The 15,160-nt window shown below is 45.6% G+C and overlaps 1 pseudogene; it reads left to right on the forward strand.

Moving 5' to 3' along the window:
- LOC123491285 overlaps positions 1-15,160 on the forward strand; it is a 202,868-nt pseudogene that overhangs the window by 34,226 nt on the left and 153,482 nt on the right.

Genomic DNA, 15,160 nt, shown 5'->3' on the forward strand with positions numbered 1-15,160 from the left:
CATAAAAAATGTTTTTGGACATGTTTGCACATTTATTGAAAATGAAATACAGAAATATCTCATTTACAGAAATATTCACATGCCTGAGTCAATACATTTTAGAATTACCTTTTGCAGTGATTACAGCTGTGAGTCTTTCTGGGTAAGTCTCTAAGAGCTTTGCACACCTGGATTGTACAATATATGCTTTTTTTTTCAAGGCATTTGAAAGCCTCCCTGGTCTTTGTGGTTGAATCTGTGTTTGAAATTCATTGCTCGACTGGGGGACCTTACAGATAATTGTATATGTGGGGTACAAAGATGACGTAGTCATTAAAAAATCATGTTAAAAAATAAAAAAATTGTTTTTATTTAATTTGTTAAAAAAATTCTGAAAACATAATTCAACTTTGAGATTATGGGATATTGTGTGTAGATCAGTTACACAAAATCTAAATTGTAACACAGGGTATCCCTCGGTCCTCGGAATCCCAAGGGGTGCATGTTTAGTTTTTTTGCCCAAGCACTACACAGCTGATTCAAGTAATCAACTAATCATCAAGCTTTGATCATTTGACTCAGCTGTGTAGTGTTAGGACAAAAAAGAAAACGTTTACCCCTTGGGAAACGCTGCTGTAACACAACAAAATGTGGAAAAAGTCAAGGGTTGTGATCACTTTCTGAAGGCACTGTATATAGGAGTAAAGTGACTGGGCAACAGGATAGATAATAGACAGGAGCAGTGGTGAGTGTGTGTGTGGCTTCAGTATGCATGTGTGCGTATGTTTTGTGTGTGTGTGTGCGCATGTTTTGTGTGAGTGTGTGTGTATATGTGTGTATGTGTGTATATGTGTGTTGGGGTGTAAGTGTAAGAATGTGTGAGTGTGTGGATAGAGTAAGTGCAAGAGATTTAATGAAAAAAAGGGTCAATGCAGGAAATACTGGTAGCCATTTGATTAGCTATTTAGTGGTCTTGTTTAGCAGTCTTATGGCTTGGGGGTAGAAGCTGTTCAGGGACTTGGTGCACTGATACCGCTTGCCATACGGTAGCAGAGAGAACAGTCTATGGCTTGGGTGGCTGGAGTCTTTGACAATTCTTTGGGCCGTCCTCTGACACCGCCTGGTATAGAGGTCCTGGATGGCAGGAACTCGGCCCCAGTGATGTACTGGGCCGTACACACCACCCTCTGTAGCGCCTTGCTGTCTGGTGCCTTGCAGTTGCCGTACCAAGCGGTGATGTAGCCAGTCAATATGCTCTTAAAGCATTGTAGGATCTGAGGGCCCTTGCCAAATCTTTTCAGCCTCCTGATGGGGAAGAGGCGCTGTCGTGCCCTCTTCACAACTGTGTGGGTGTGTGTGGACCATGTTAATTCCTTAGTGATGTGGACACCGAGGAACTTGAAGCTCTCGACCCGCTCCACTACAGCCCCAACGATGTGGATGGGGGCGTGCTCGCCCCTCCGTTTCCTGTGGTCCACGATCAGCTCCTTTGTCTTGCTGACGTTGAGGGAGATGTTGTTGTCCTGGCACCACACTGCCAGGTCTCTGACCTCCTCCCTATAGGCTGCCTCATCACTTACTGGAATGAGAATGTCCCACAATTCACCTTTTATGGAGACGCTCTCTCTTCCTCCTGTGGCCGCATTACCCATGATGCCCCATAGCGGATGAGGGAGGGATATGCTGGAGGCGTCGCTGCTCTGCTCTGCTAACCACTCTGCCAGAACACTGCACTAATCGATGAAGAGAGATTGCATTCTCTCCCCTGCTCCTTATCAAACTTTTTTAAGGCACCGGAGGGCACTTCTTTATAAAGTCGATAAGTTTTAAATGTATCAAAACAAAAATGCAGCCTTAATCAGTGAGCAATGTTGTTTGAAATAGAGTTTTGATCTGTCTGTGTGTAATTTGGACAAATATACACTTATCGTATCAAGAATCTAAGCTGTTCCACTTTTTTACCGTAATGGGCTTTTTTATCAGATATGTGTCCTGGTTCTGTTACTGAGAAACATGGGGCCAGCTGTGTATCACCATTACAGCTTGTGTCAACATGTATACGTTGCATCACATCAATCTTGCACTCAGCAGGAGCGGACAGAGCTATTATGTTAAAAGCCCATTTGCCTGACATATTCTTACTGAAGATGGCCTCTCGCAGGGGAGGGGTCTGATCCGGTGAATATTGATAGGTTCATTGATTGATTGATGGTCTCGGGTGATTTATCGATTGATTTCGCTTCCAAATGAGCTGCGAGAGAGAGGTGAGCCCAGAGGAAAACAAACCACATTCTCCTTCTAGCTCTGGCTTTACATAATGAGACAACACTGATTTATTTTGGGTACTGCTGCTGTTTTCATTAGGATGTTGTGTGGAGTTGTTTTTGGAGTCCATTTTCAACTGAAACATACAAGAAGTGTTATAGACTGAAATCACAGGAAAGACAAAATACATGCTAAAGGACGTTTTCCCCTCACCTGACTGAACAAAGTCAATCTCATATCTCCTGGTTTTAGGAAGACTTGCGGGGCGTCGTTGGGTAGTTAGGAGTGCATGGACTGTGGATGGGGGAGTGGGATATGTAGATTAATGCAGTGGAAAGCCATCCTTCAAAGTGCTTAGAATAATTAGAGTCAGGCCTCCAACAGAATGGGCATGTCACTGGAGGAAATTGTGTTTTTATTTACTGTGGTGGCTCTTCTCTCTACCTCTTTCTTTCTCTCTCTCTCTCTCTCTCTCTCTCTCTCTCTCTCTCTCTCTCTCTCTCTCTCTCTCTCTCTCTCTCTCTCTCTCTCTCTCTCTCTCTCTCTCTCTCTCTCTCTCGTTATAATTCAGGGACGGAGAGTTTCAGAGTGTCTTTAAGGTGCTGTCACTGAACTGGATGCATTTCTCAGATTTGTATCTCTGTACGATGTTTGGGCGCGTGCATTTGTATTCAGGAGCAGATCTGAGTTTGTGTAGGTGTGCATGTACTGTATGTTAATGTTAATGTTCTTTATTGGCATGTGTGTGAGGGTTAATGTTCTTTATTAGCATGGGTGTGAGGGTTAATGTACTTTATTAGCATGTGTGTGAGGGTTAATGTACTTTATTAGCATGTGTGTGAGAGTGAATGTACTTTATTAGCATGTGTGTGAGGGTTAATGTACTTTATTAGCATGTGTGTGAGGGTTAATGTGTGGGTGTGTGTACATGCACAGTATGGGTGTGAATGTGCGCGTGCAATGCATTTGTGTGAATGCATACGTGTGTGTGTATGTGTGTGTGTGTGCGTGGGCGTGTGCGTGTGTGAAGGCATTTCCCATCTTAGCGGTGGTGTGGGCTTTTTTTCGAGGAGGAGAGGGGAGAAAAGCCATTGATAAATTGATCACAGTGAAATTGTGGAGTATTGAGACATGTTCTAAATCCCTCCCCCATCGGTCGGCCTCCCTCCCTCCCACACACACAATGCACTGCGCCACGGCTCTGCTCTGCTCTGCTCCAGCATCAATTACTGTGGATTGCGTGGTTGACAGAGTGTAAACCAGGTGCCAGCCCTCAATCCAATTAAAGAGATTTAATTGGGGAAAATAAATGGAGTGTGTCCGGGAAGTGCTGGGTTACCCACACTAAGTAGATTTTTTCCTTCTTTTTGAAAAGTAAGGTATTGTTTATGAAAGACTGAATTGAATCTAATAAAGGCTAGGGGCTATTGGGCTATTGCTTTTCCCCACACTGCCTCTACTTCCTCCACAGGTCACTAATGCAAACAATCCAATCTCCCCTCTCTGAAAGGTGCACTGGGCTGTCTAAACAGGATTATTATCTAAAATGGCCCCATCAGGTGTTTCGGCCATACACTGCCAGGTTTTAGATGGTGATTGTAATTCACCTTTGCCAGCCTTTTAGGGATGGATCACTTTAGGAGTGTTTGTAACTTTAAAACAACACCTTTAAACAACACCCAATAGATGAGGACAGCCGACAGTCCCCTTGTCTGTTTTAAATAGCATTATTACTCTAACTACTTCTGTAACCATTGAAGCTATCCATTACGAATGGGGGAGTTTTTTCTCTGTATAACATGAGAATCCTCTGTGGTTATCAGTGTAGTTGTAGCTTGACACTGTGAGTGGAAAGGAGACTGAAGCACCAGCAGCAGCCACAGCTCCATGCAGGAGTTAGCCGAGCTAAAGAGAGGTGTCTAAAGTGGTCAGGTAGCAGCACGCCGTGCAGTGGTCTCTCCTCTTCCTCCTCCATGTCTCTCTCCCCCAATCTGTCCCAGGGGAGGGGGGAGTGAGAGGAGGAGCAGCAGAGCCTTATCCTAGTCTTGGTCTTCTCTTCACGGGACAGGGATGAATAATTCAGCATTGTTAGCTGTCTGCTGCTAACCCATCTACAATGAAACAGTCTTACTGCACATCAATGATTTAGCAGACACCCTTTAGAGGGAATCATATGGAGCTGACAGAGACTCCTTCTCTTCACCAGCTCCCTCCACTACCTCCCTATAATTGGAAAGAGAAAAATCTGGAATGCTGTATCAGGGATCTGGCAGAGCGGTATAGGCATTTAAACAGCCATTCAGCAATGTCAACCTGCAGACGTGTGTCTGGGGAGTGCACCCACTAGTTAGCCCTGAAGAGGGGAGAGAATTTGGGACAAAAGACGTGACAGAGTTTTCAGCAGACACATTTCCTGAGTTGGAAAAGCTGTCTCTGTCTGCGGCCTATTAAACAGTGAAATACATATGTATCTGGAGTGGAAGAGCTCTTCGATTTGAACGTCTTAGATGTGTCTGTAATAGGACCATCCTCGGTTCCCTGATTTGAACCCCTCTTAAAATCCCTTCCAGCCTCCTCTGCGTCTCCATCTCCGTTCTCTCCTTCCCTCACTCCTCTCCTCCCCACTGCATCACACTAACTCTGCACCACGCTCACCTCTTCCCTTTTTCAACATCAGATGAGCAAATCAGCAGACAAGCGATAGTACAAGTTTTCCCAAGCTTTCAAGAATCACCACTATTTCATCACAGATAATCACAGTTAATAACCCTTCTCATTAAGGAGACGAGGATCACGGGTCATTAATATTGTTAATATCTCCTCTCCTTTTCTCCCATCGCCCATTGCCAGAGGGGCTGGAAACAAAAGGAGGACTAAAAAAGAGCTTAGCACGACAGTGATTAACCGATTGGGGTAGATGGACTGTGATGAATCAAAGTTATCTCTCAAATCTTAATAACTGGAATTAGCTGCTGATTAGATGAGCTTGGGCTACAGCGGAGAGCAGTAGGCATGTTCACTTCAAAGAATATGGCCCATGTAAATCTGTCCCTCCCCTCCCTGTGCCCTCCGTCGCAGAGCAAAGAGAAACCCACCGAGGCAAAGGGAAACCAAAGAGAAGGATTACAAAGGGAGGAAGAACAGATCTGAGTAAAGGAAGAAAAGAGTTAGACAGTGTAAATGGTGCATTTTACCTGTTTGCTTCCCGGTATTAGGATCTTTCTATTTCTGTGTTTGCTCTCCCCCTCTCTCTCTCTATCTCTCTCTACAGTAGGAGGTGTCAGTGTCTCAGTGACAGGGTCATAATGAGAGTGACACTGTCTCATTTGCATATGTTTGCCATTGTCACAGCGGTCAACGAATGTCATGTTGAGATTCCTGCATGTTTAAGCGCTGGCATTTGTCCCTTATGAGGCACTCTGGCCTCTTATCATAACCCTCAAAGAGAGACCACATCACAATGACACTCAGCTGGTTCCGAACCAAATGTTGGTGTCACTTCATCAGTGTTGAATTACTGTAGAAAAATACTAATTTGCCGGCTAAATTAGATCTAGTGTAGATCAGTGGATCGACACGGTACGAGAATTGATTCACATGTGTATGACCAGAATCAAAATAATGTCCCTGATCAACTGCTCAATCATCAATTTTCATTTCAGATAGGTCTTTATCTCCGTGATCAATGGCAATTTCTAGAAATTGAAGAGTCTTATCAATTTAGAACATGTGTAATAAAAGTATACCAATATCAATCTGTTCATGTAATTTGATACATGAGAAGGACGATTGAGAGGGGGAAAAGACTATCGTGTATCGGACTGAGATTTATTGTAGTACATTTGATCAGGTTAAAAGCAATGCCTGCGGGCTTAGTTGATTTAAAAAACGACACACAGCCCACATGTCTATTTAAATTCCGACAACAAGTCTGGAATAATTAGTCCCTGATGTAAATGCCTGTTACACAACAAAAAGGCAACAACATTGAAAGAGGCAATTATCTGCTTTTATGGTGTGGGGAAAGCATGGCGTGTCTGATCATCTGTAAATTATAGTTGTTTTTAAAGAGCCTGTTGGTTTATTAGGAGCTTTTTAATGCGCCGTTCTCCAGCCCCAGACAGATCAGATCCATGCATGGCTGCTACGGCGGGCGGGTGGGTGGGTGGGTGGGTGAGGAGGAGACAGACAGGTTCATTACATGTCACAGGAGTTCAAAGTGATCCTCTGTCTGCTCTGTTTATTAAGTGGCGCTCCAGTCGTCTCTGAGGTATAGTAACACTTGCTAGTCGCAGCACAGCAGAAGCTAAGAGCAGTCCCATCTCGATCGGCACAGGCTGAGACTCGGAGTGTGGTGTTGTGCGGTGCGGCAGCAATGTAATAAATAAATCAACAAGGGATAGAGGGAAATTAACTCTCCCTTTAATACCCTGTCCGAGGGTGAAGCCGCGTTCACATGCTAGTTGGAACTAGGAAACTCTGAAATTTCTGACTTGCTAACTGGTTGCAAGTTATACACGTGCTGCGTTCAACCAGTTAGTAAGTTGGAAATTTCTGAGTTTCCTAGTTCCGACTAGCATGTGAACACGGCATGAATCACAAATAAGTGCTCCCAATAATTAGGAAAAATCATGTTAGAGGGATTGAAACATAAGGTGAAAACGATTAAGGCTCTTGAAGAAAAAAAACACGGCGTGCAAAAAATCTCAATTCACTCCAGGGGGCCGAGTGTAGATGCAGTATTTATCTTCATGGATAGATTTTTCCACAAATGAGGTGGAAAAACTGAGAGATGAGAGTTGGCAAGAGAGGAAATATGAAGGGAAATTATAATGCCGTGCCTAGGCTATTTGGAATCCCAAACCTGCTGAAGAGTGGTGTGGAAGAACACTGGGGGTAGCTAGGGGGATGCAAAGGCTTTTCTCAGGTGCTTCAAATCTGCATTAAATTGGGCCGCTGCATCTCCACCTCTCCATGCTCTCTCCCCTCTCTCTCTCCCAAAGTTTCGCTGTAATTGGCAGACAATGAGGGGGAAAAGCCAGCCGGTGCGCCCGGAAATCTGCTTCATCACGAGAAACCCAACTGGAGGATTTGTTTGTTGTTGTTGTTTACCTCTGCCTCCGAGTTGGGCTTTTCTGACTCACCTTGAATGGATGGCAGGTGGTTGTAATTAACAGGCTCTCCCTGGCTGGCTGCAGCCTCTGGTGAGATGCTAGCGCTGCTAACACTGCTAACGCTAACGGAGTGTTGGTGCACGATAATATGGCTTTGCCAAATTAAAATGGACCTAGCTAGACTCAAGCTTTATTTATGTGTGCCTGTTAAGACAAAACTAACGCCAGTTGCTGGATGTTCAAAATCATCCCAGGCCTGCCTCACTGGCCTGCCTGCCTTTTCTGCCTGTCTGTTTGTTGGAGTTCAATTAGCTGGGTGTCAGTAGCGGGGTTGAAAACAACAAGGGTCTTTTATGCGCTGAAAGTCCTTGCTGTGTTTTGTTTGTGTTGCATGCTCTACGTTGGCCACTGTTGAGCTACGTGACACTCTCCGTTTGTCCCCACTCTGTTTTCTGCTGCAATGGCCCAATGGGATTTGTCACAAGTTGGCCTTCCTCTCAGTGAGGCAGTCATTAAAGTGAGATGAGTGCTTCTCTTCTCTATGTCTTGGAGCTGTGCTGTCGCTAGAAAACACTCCACACTCTTTCCCTTCCTCTCCTTTGGACTCACTGCACTGGATAAGTTCTGTAAACTTGAAACATTTTAAAGGGTTCCTGTCAACATGCTAGTTCAGTAACTAATTTAGGCTACAGAACACAAATATGTGCTGAATTACCCAGAAATGAAAATTTTCTCGATATTCACCTGGTATTCTTGTAGCTCAACATCTCAAATGGATCATCTAATATTGTAACAGGTCTAATGTTGGATCTGGTGACAGATTAACCTGTGTGGTAGAGACCTTTTAAGGTCTTCCAGTCCCTAACAAATGAGTCCGAGAGGCTGACTCGGTGTGTCTGAGTAAAAGCCATAAAGCTGCCCACTCAATCACACATCCATAGCTGATATCATCAGTGGCTCCCATTTGAGTGATTTCCCCCTGGATTCAATGCAACACAATTAGTCGCCTACTGTCTTTAGCCTTAGCTTTGCCCTCTGACCTCCCATGCACAGTACAGGAACTGACACCACTCTGCTGATATGAGTTCTCCCCAGCTACTGTATGTGATCAGCCCATCTCTGCCTGGCCGACTCAGAGAGCAAGTCCCCAGCAGCTTTGCTGAAGAGGATCAGAGATTGTTGGCCACTGGCCAAGAGCTCTACCCATGGTATCCATGGAGATAGAATGGAGCTTCCATCATCAAAGGAGCTAACACCAGTTAGCAGTTACAGTAGCATCTCTCTCCACCTGTCCATTGCCCTGTGTTTCTCTCTAGACGATCAGGTCTGGAAGTCCAAGCCATTTGGGCCTGCCCAACCTCCTCGCCACCGTGCACCTTAGACAGTGCTGCCTAATGCTGACTGTAAAAACAAAAACTCTGCTACCAAAAGTGATTTCCTTAAGTAAGGGTTTCAATCCAATTTTACACTGGGAGAGTGCTTAAGATTAAAGAGAGTGTTTTTTATTGTGCTCTTCTGTAATAGGGGTGGAGCGGTAAAGGAGAGAGAGATGGAGAGAGAGAGAGGTGGGAGTAAGAGATAGCATGAGCGAGAGAAAGATAGGAGATCGATACAGGCTGGCTGTTTTGTCTGGATTCCTGTATTCCCCTTGGTCCTGTCGATGGAGGAGGGGTTTAGCTAACTCCCACCGCCTGGCCTTGTGCGGGGGCGCTGAATTACAACGGAGGGACCTGCTCGCCCATCGTTAACACGCCTGAAGGTGGACGAACGCCGCCTGCCGCCCGGGGCCTGATAACACCACACAAACGACCAGGAACAGTTTTTCTCCAGCCATAACTTAACGTCTCCCCCTCAGAGCCATGAGAGATGGGAGAGATGGGAACTGCGCCCTGCGCCTGAGAGCTTTATGGTTTATATGGTGTTGGGGTTTTCATCAAGCACTGTGGATTATCATGATGATGCTAAGCCAGCACCAGCTAAAAGGGCGTGTGGTCGCAGAGGGACCAACGCTACTCCTGCTGATTTGCATGGGCCCTTTTTTCTCTCCGAGTTCATTTCTAGTTGAATAACTTGTTTGTCACATACATCAGAGAGAAGGGGAAGATCATACGAGAGCCAGTGTTACTTTGTGTTTCACTAATGAGCCCCGTTCTCTACTCACCCCTCATAGCCCCCCACTCCTTGCTTTTGGTTTGCTGCCCTTTGAAACAGTGCTGTGGTGCTGTATAGTGCAGTACAACACTTTGGTTGCTGTGTCTCTCTCTACTCTCTCTCTCTCTCTCTCTCTCTCTCTCTCTCTCTCTCTCTCTCTCTCTCTCTCTCTCTCTCTCTCTCTCTCTCTCTCGCTCTCCCTCCCAGCTCCAGGTTGTTACCCAGTGTTGTGTGTCACATGGCTCGTTTCAGTCCCATGCCCTTGTTTTATGCTTCAAGAACAATAGGCGTGACACAAATACACTGGTGCTCTGTGCCTCGCCATGTCTAACAGAATGCTTTAATGTAACCTTGATCTCCCTTATGGTGTGAAAACTGTTTCTCATACATGCCTTATTGTCATCTGGACTCAAGCTTTCTCTCCAAACTGATTTGTTGATGTTAGACCACTATGTGAAAGGTCTCAGCTGCTGCTGTGCCATGAGAACCTTCCGTTTTTTAGGTAGCTAACCACCCCCCTTCCTTGAAATGGGTGCTTAAAAGTTTAAAATTGCCGACATCAAGAGTCGCCTTGAATAAGGATGCCCTGCAATGCAAGTGGGTTATATAACGCCATGACTAGAGGGAGAGGAGAAGTAGAGCACAGGGGGAGATATTTAAAAAGTTTCAGCACGAAGAGAGAGGGAAGAAAGAGACGGGGGGAACGAGAGGGGAGGTAAAGAGAGAGAGATGGAGGTAGGCAGGGTAGGTGAGGTCAGGGAGGAGTTAAGGGCGCAGGCCTTGAGACTGTGGCCTCTCTGGAAGCTGGTCAATCCTCCTCATCTCTCAAGGCTGAAGGGCCTCTCTTTTTTCATTTAGATAATGGAGGCATTTCCTTAATTGGCCAAGTGGTTTGGACTGTGGTTTGTTTGGCAACACATCAGTGTAGCATTGTTTCCAAAACATTTACAGCGCTGTGCTGCACGGCTCCAATCCCTCATTAAAGCACAGGCCTCCTCTCCTCTCCTCCAGCCCAACTAGCTACGGCTGTCTGTGGAAGCCTGCCTGCAACATGGAGGCCAAACAGCAATGCACACAAGTGAGAAAAAAGGAATAAAAAGCATTTATCTCTCCTCTTTCTCCATCCCTAGCCAGTTAAGGCTTGTAAAGGAAGAGACAGAAACTTCTCTATCTGTTTACTGTTATTGTTTTTCCCCTTACCCATAAGCCTCTTTGTCTTCTCTTATCGGAGGAGTTATGCGTTCAGCTCGTGTGATCTGTATCTTCAAATTTGATTGAGGATATTTGGCGGGAATGTGTTATTGGATTCTGCCGTTATTGTCTCACCTTTTTTAAAACACAATTGTGGGTTTTTTAATGTAGAGGTCTGGTATCTGTTCCAGCAGGGCTCAGTGTAGTGGAACAATAAGACATGCTCTCCTGTAGTCCTATCATTGCTCTGCTTAACAATGTGCACCAGCATGAGAGAAGGGGTTTGCAAAGTGCCTGCCACGTCTCTACCAACCATCTATCACTTAAGTCACTTAGGAGCACAGAGACAGAACAAGACAAGTAGGACAGAATGAGAGAGGGATATGAGTGAGGGAGGGGCTGAGAAAGAAGAGCCAAGGACAGGACAGATATATCAAGTAAGATGCAGGTAGTAGATGTTCAAAGAAGAAAAGTGGAACACAGAAAGGAATCGGCTGCTCCTATAACCGACCTGTCATTTGAATCAACGGCTCTAATCAAAATTGTATCAATTAATTGATCTTTCCTCTTGCGCTCTGCCATGAGTGCAATTGAGTTTCCCCCTCGCTCCTGCCCCACCACCAGAGAACCATGCTCTACACCATAGACTGTTCATTAATAATGATCAAGGAATCCTCTAATCTGGGGGTGAAATATGATATGATAGCTATTTCCCTGAGATACTTAGTTTGCAGGACAACTCTTCATCTCCCCAGCTACTTCCAAAGCACTGGGGAAACCAGCATGGCTTTCATGCTGCGTTGTTCTCTAGTACTACTAACAACGTACTCCGCTGTTCTAACAATGTAACTTTAATCACGAGTGATGTGGAACAATTAATGTAACTCTGTCTTCTCCTCTTTGTCTTAACAGGGTAACCAAGAGGCCACCAACCCCCCAGAAGCCATGGCCCAGCCGTACACCCCTGCCCAGTACCCGCCTCCTCCACAGAATGGCATCCCGGCCGAGTTTGCAGCGCCCCACCCCCTCCCCACACAGGACTACACTGGGCAGAGCAGGGTGCCCGAGCACACCATGACTCTCTACACTCCCACACAGACGCACAGTGAGCCCCCCGGCACCGACAACAACACGCCCGCCATCACCGCCAACACGACTGTACCGGTCAGTACCGCTCAACAACACAATACACACCTGGCATTATCTTAAATTAGGTTGATGACCGGAGGTGTTTAAGGAACCTTCGCCTTAAGACAATTAACAGTAGGATTGTTAATAAAGGCTTGGAAGCAGGAAGACCGCAAGTGATGGAATATTACATTTTACGGTCATAAGGTTGTGCAACGGCTCGTTAGGTTAGGTAACGTTAACGTTACACAACTACCCAGAGTGTTCAAGGGTGCAGGAGTAGACTTTGATGTCAGAAAATACATAAAGATGTCAAAGCGTGGAGCTGATTCTGCGTGAGTTGGCGTTGATTGAACTTAATTGTAAACGCTGTGGCGAAATGAAAGTGCATTTTTGAGAAGCTCTCTGGAAAACGTGGAAACCTGAGGTGTTTTATTTATTTCCGCCAATGAGATTCAACATGCTGTACACATTAATCATTTAGTCTCTGTGAAAGGGGTACAAGCCCTCCTCCTGATCCATTTGGTTTTGGAGTTAGTGGAAAGGATAGGAGGGAAAGATGCACTCTATGCCTGCAGGGGCCTGGGCAAGGCCAGCCAAAAAGCCCTGCCTAATTGGTCAAATTAGCTAATTAGCTGTAAATGTATATAAACCTCTGAGAATGTCCCTCAACATATTGCACTGCCTCCTGAGGAGCATCCGCTAAGCCAGGGTTATCCACAGACACTTTCTCAGAGTTAAATATGGGGAATTCAGCATACAGCTATTATTCCATAGTAAGATATGTCAAATTCAGCATACTACACAGCTATTTCTCCACAGTAAAATATGTTGAATTCAGCATATTACATCGCAATTTTTCCATGTAGTTAAAACATCTTGAAGTACGTGGTATTTTTTCAGAATTTGATATGTCAAATACAGAATATTACACAGATACTTTCCATAGTTAAATATATAAAATTCTACATATGACAGCTAGTTTTTGTCATAGTTCAATATGTTGAGATCAGCATATTCAGCAGCCTATACTTTGGACAAATAGGACAGCGCAAACACTATAGCAATGTGAGCCCACTAGGTAGGCTTTGACATGTGGTTTAAATGAAGTGAAAGTATACATAATATATTTCATATATAAAATATGCCATAACCTGGGATTCACCCTTTCTAGAGGTGGTCGAGGATCAGAGAGGAGGGTTTAGCGGAAGTCTGTTCTCCCTCTCTCTAACTCCTGATAAAAAGAGAAAATCTGACTTCAGTCCAGCCTTTCTTCCTTTCCTCCCTCTCTTCCTCTCCTCCTCTCACATGAAAACACTTGCTGGGAGAGGTCAGCTGGGGGTCAAGGCTGCCCCCCTGAGGGATTCAAGTCACCCATAAAAAAGATCATTAACAACTCAATTTTCCTAGCCATAGAAACACTGAAGCACCATGGATAATGGGTGGAAAAAGCAGCTGTGATGTCCAGGTACAGATACAGCAAGGCCATGTTTATAACTGTGGCATTGCTTTGTAATGAAATCATGTTTGATTTGAAGATGTGTGTGACTCCGTCGTCATGGCTGACTCTTAATGGCAGCTACGCAGATACACTGGAGTGTGTTCAGTGAGTAAGGAGAGACTTTGCAGGAGGTTCCACTCCCCTGCTCAGTACCCCGCCGTATCACTGCCTCTCATTCCCCCACACCACTCACTCCTCCGCCTTCCGTGCTCTCGCCATTTTATATTTGATTTCATTTCATCTGTCCGCCCGATGTGAAGAAAGCCAAGTGACGTGGCCATGGAGAGATGAGAGGCGGCCCTGCTTTCCTTCACGGCTCCCTTCCTCTCTCTCACTATCTTTCTTCCTCTCCCTTTCCCTCCCCTTCTTTTCCCCACTCTCTCTTTCTCTCTACCCCTCTCTCTCTCCTTCTCTCTCCATCTCTCCCTGCCAGTGAGGAGAGAGGGATCAGATTAGTGGGCTGTAAACAGAGTGGCTGGCTAATCCCTGGGGCGGCTGGTGTAGGGGAGCGCTCCCCACCGCTGTGCCCCCCCCCACTGCTGCTCTGCGCTGCGCTCCCCTGCTTTAATGACAGACCCAGCCTGTTTGCTTTGGGTGCCACAGAAGGGCGCGGGTGTCTTTGATTAGGACACCCTGCAGAAACACAGATTGGGGAGCAGATCAGCACTCACTGGGCTCCCACTCCTCAGTGCTTTACTCTGCCTGTCTCAGAAAACGTATAGACTTTTAAAGAGTCATGAAGAGAAGAGAATGAAATGTATGGATTCTGTGTGAATTCCCGGCAGAGGGTTGGCAGTGTGTGTTTAATGAGAGATCGCCTCTCTTCTCTGTCCTCATCTTTCCAGTCAGTCCTGCTCTACTCCAGGGAGGTGTTGTTGTCCAGACTCAGACCTCTGGGGCCTGCTCTGGGACTCCCATGTTCAAACGACACTCACATGAAAGAGGGTGACTTGAGGATAGAAAGAGGCAGCCAAACTTTCTCCAAATCCTCAGAGAGAGAGAGAATAGGACTGTAGAAGAGGGCTGCCAGCAAGTTCTGTTTAAAAAAAGCGGAGCTCGTTATCTAGCAAGCGCCATTCAAATAGTCAGAGGTTGGGTTTGGATTTCATGAGTAATCATTATTTTTATTCAGATAACAAATTAAGGCAGTGTCGTTTGGACTGCACTCAATTCCAGATTTCTCAAAGTCTGTGTCAGCTGCATGAGGACTATCCAAAGTATATTCTGGGAGCTTGTGATAACACAGACACATGGGCTATACATATGCAGACACACATACAATTCAAGCACATGGAAGAGCACGCACACTCACTCAGACGATCTTTCTTAGAGAGATTTTGCGATTCGCAAGAGATTCTAGCAGCCTATGGCTCTCAGGGCCTAGATGATGAGTTGATAGGTGATAGATGATAGGACCCAGTTAAAGGGAATGTCTGTGTTATCTAAATGAATAGCAGGCCAGGGGGAGGGAGGGAGGAGGGGAGGGATGGAGGAGGGGCTCTACTCTACCTCTCTCTCACCCCCTGCTATTTCAGGTGACTGAAGAAGGGATGCGTTTGCAGCTTCTTTATAGAAGAGGAAACAAACAATGGAGGATTGGGTGGTGGGGGGGGATGAATTAAAGGAAGGCATTATAATTATTGTGAGCGACGACTCGGTATCCCCCCCACTTAATCGGATGTAATCTACCTGCTTGGCAGCGTTCCAATCAGATAGTTTCAATTATGTGCTTGTAATACCACTGAGAGGAGGGGGGATGTGCTGAGCACAGCACTTTGCAAGTGATTTGCAAATAACGGCGAGGGAGTCTGTTAGAGGAATGAGTGAACAG

This window comes from Coregonus clupeaformis, chromosome 7, assembly GCF_020615455.1.
Source record: "Coregonus clupeaformis isolate EN_2021a chromosome 7, ASM2061545v1, whole genome shotgun sequence".
Taxonomy (NCBI): domain Eukaryota; kingdom Metazoa; phylum Chordata; class Actinopteri; order Salmoniformes; family Salmonidae; genus Coregonus; species Coregonus clupeaformis.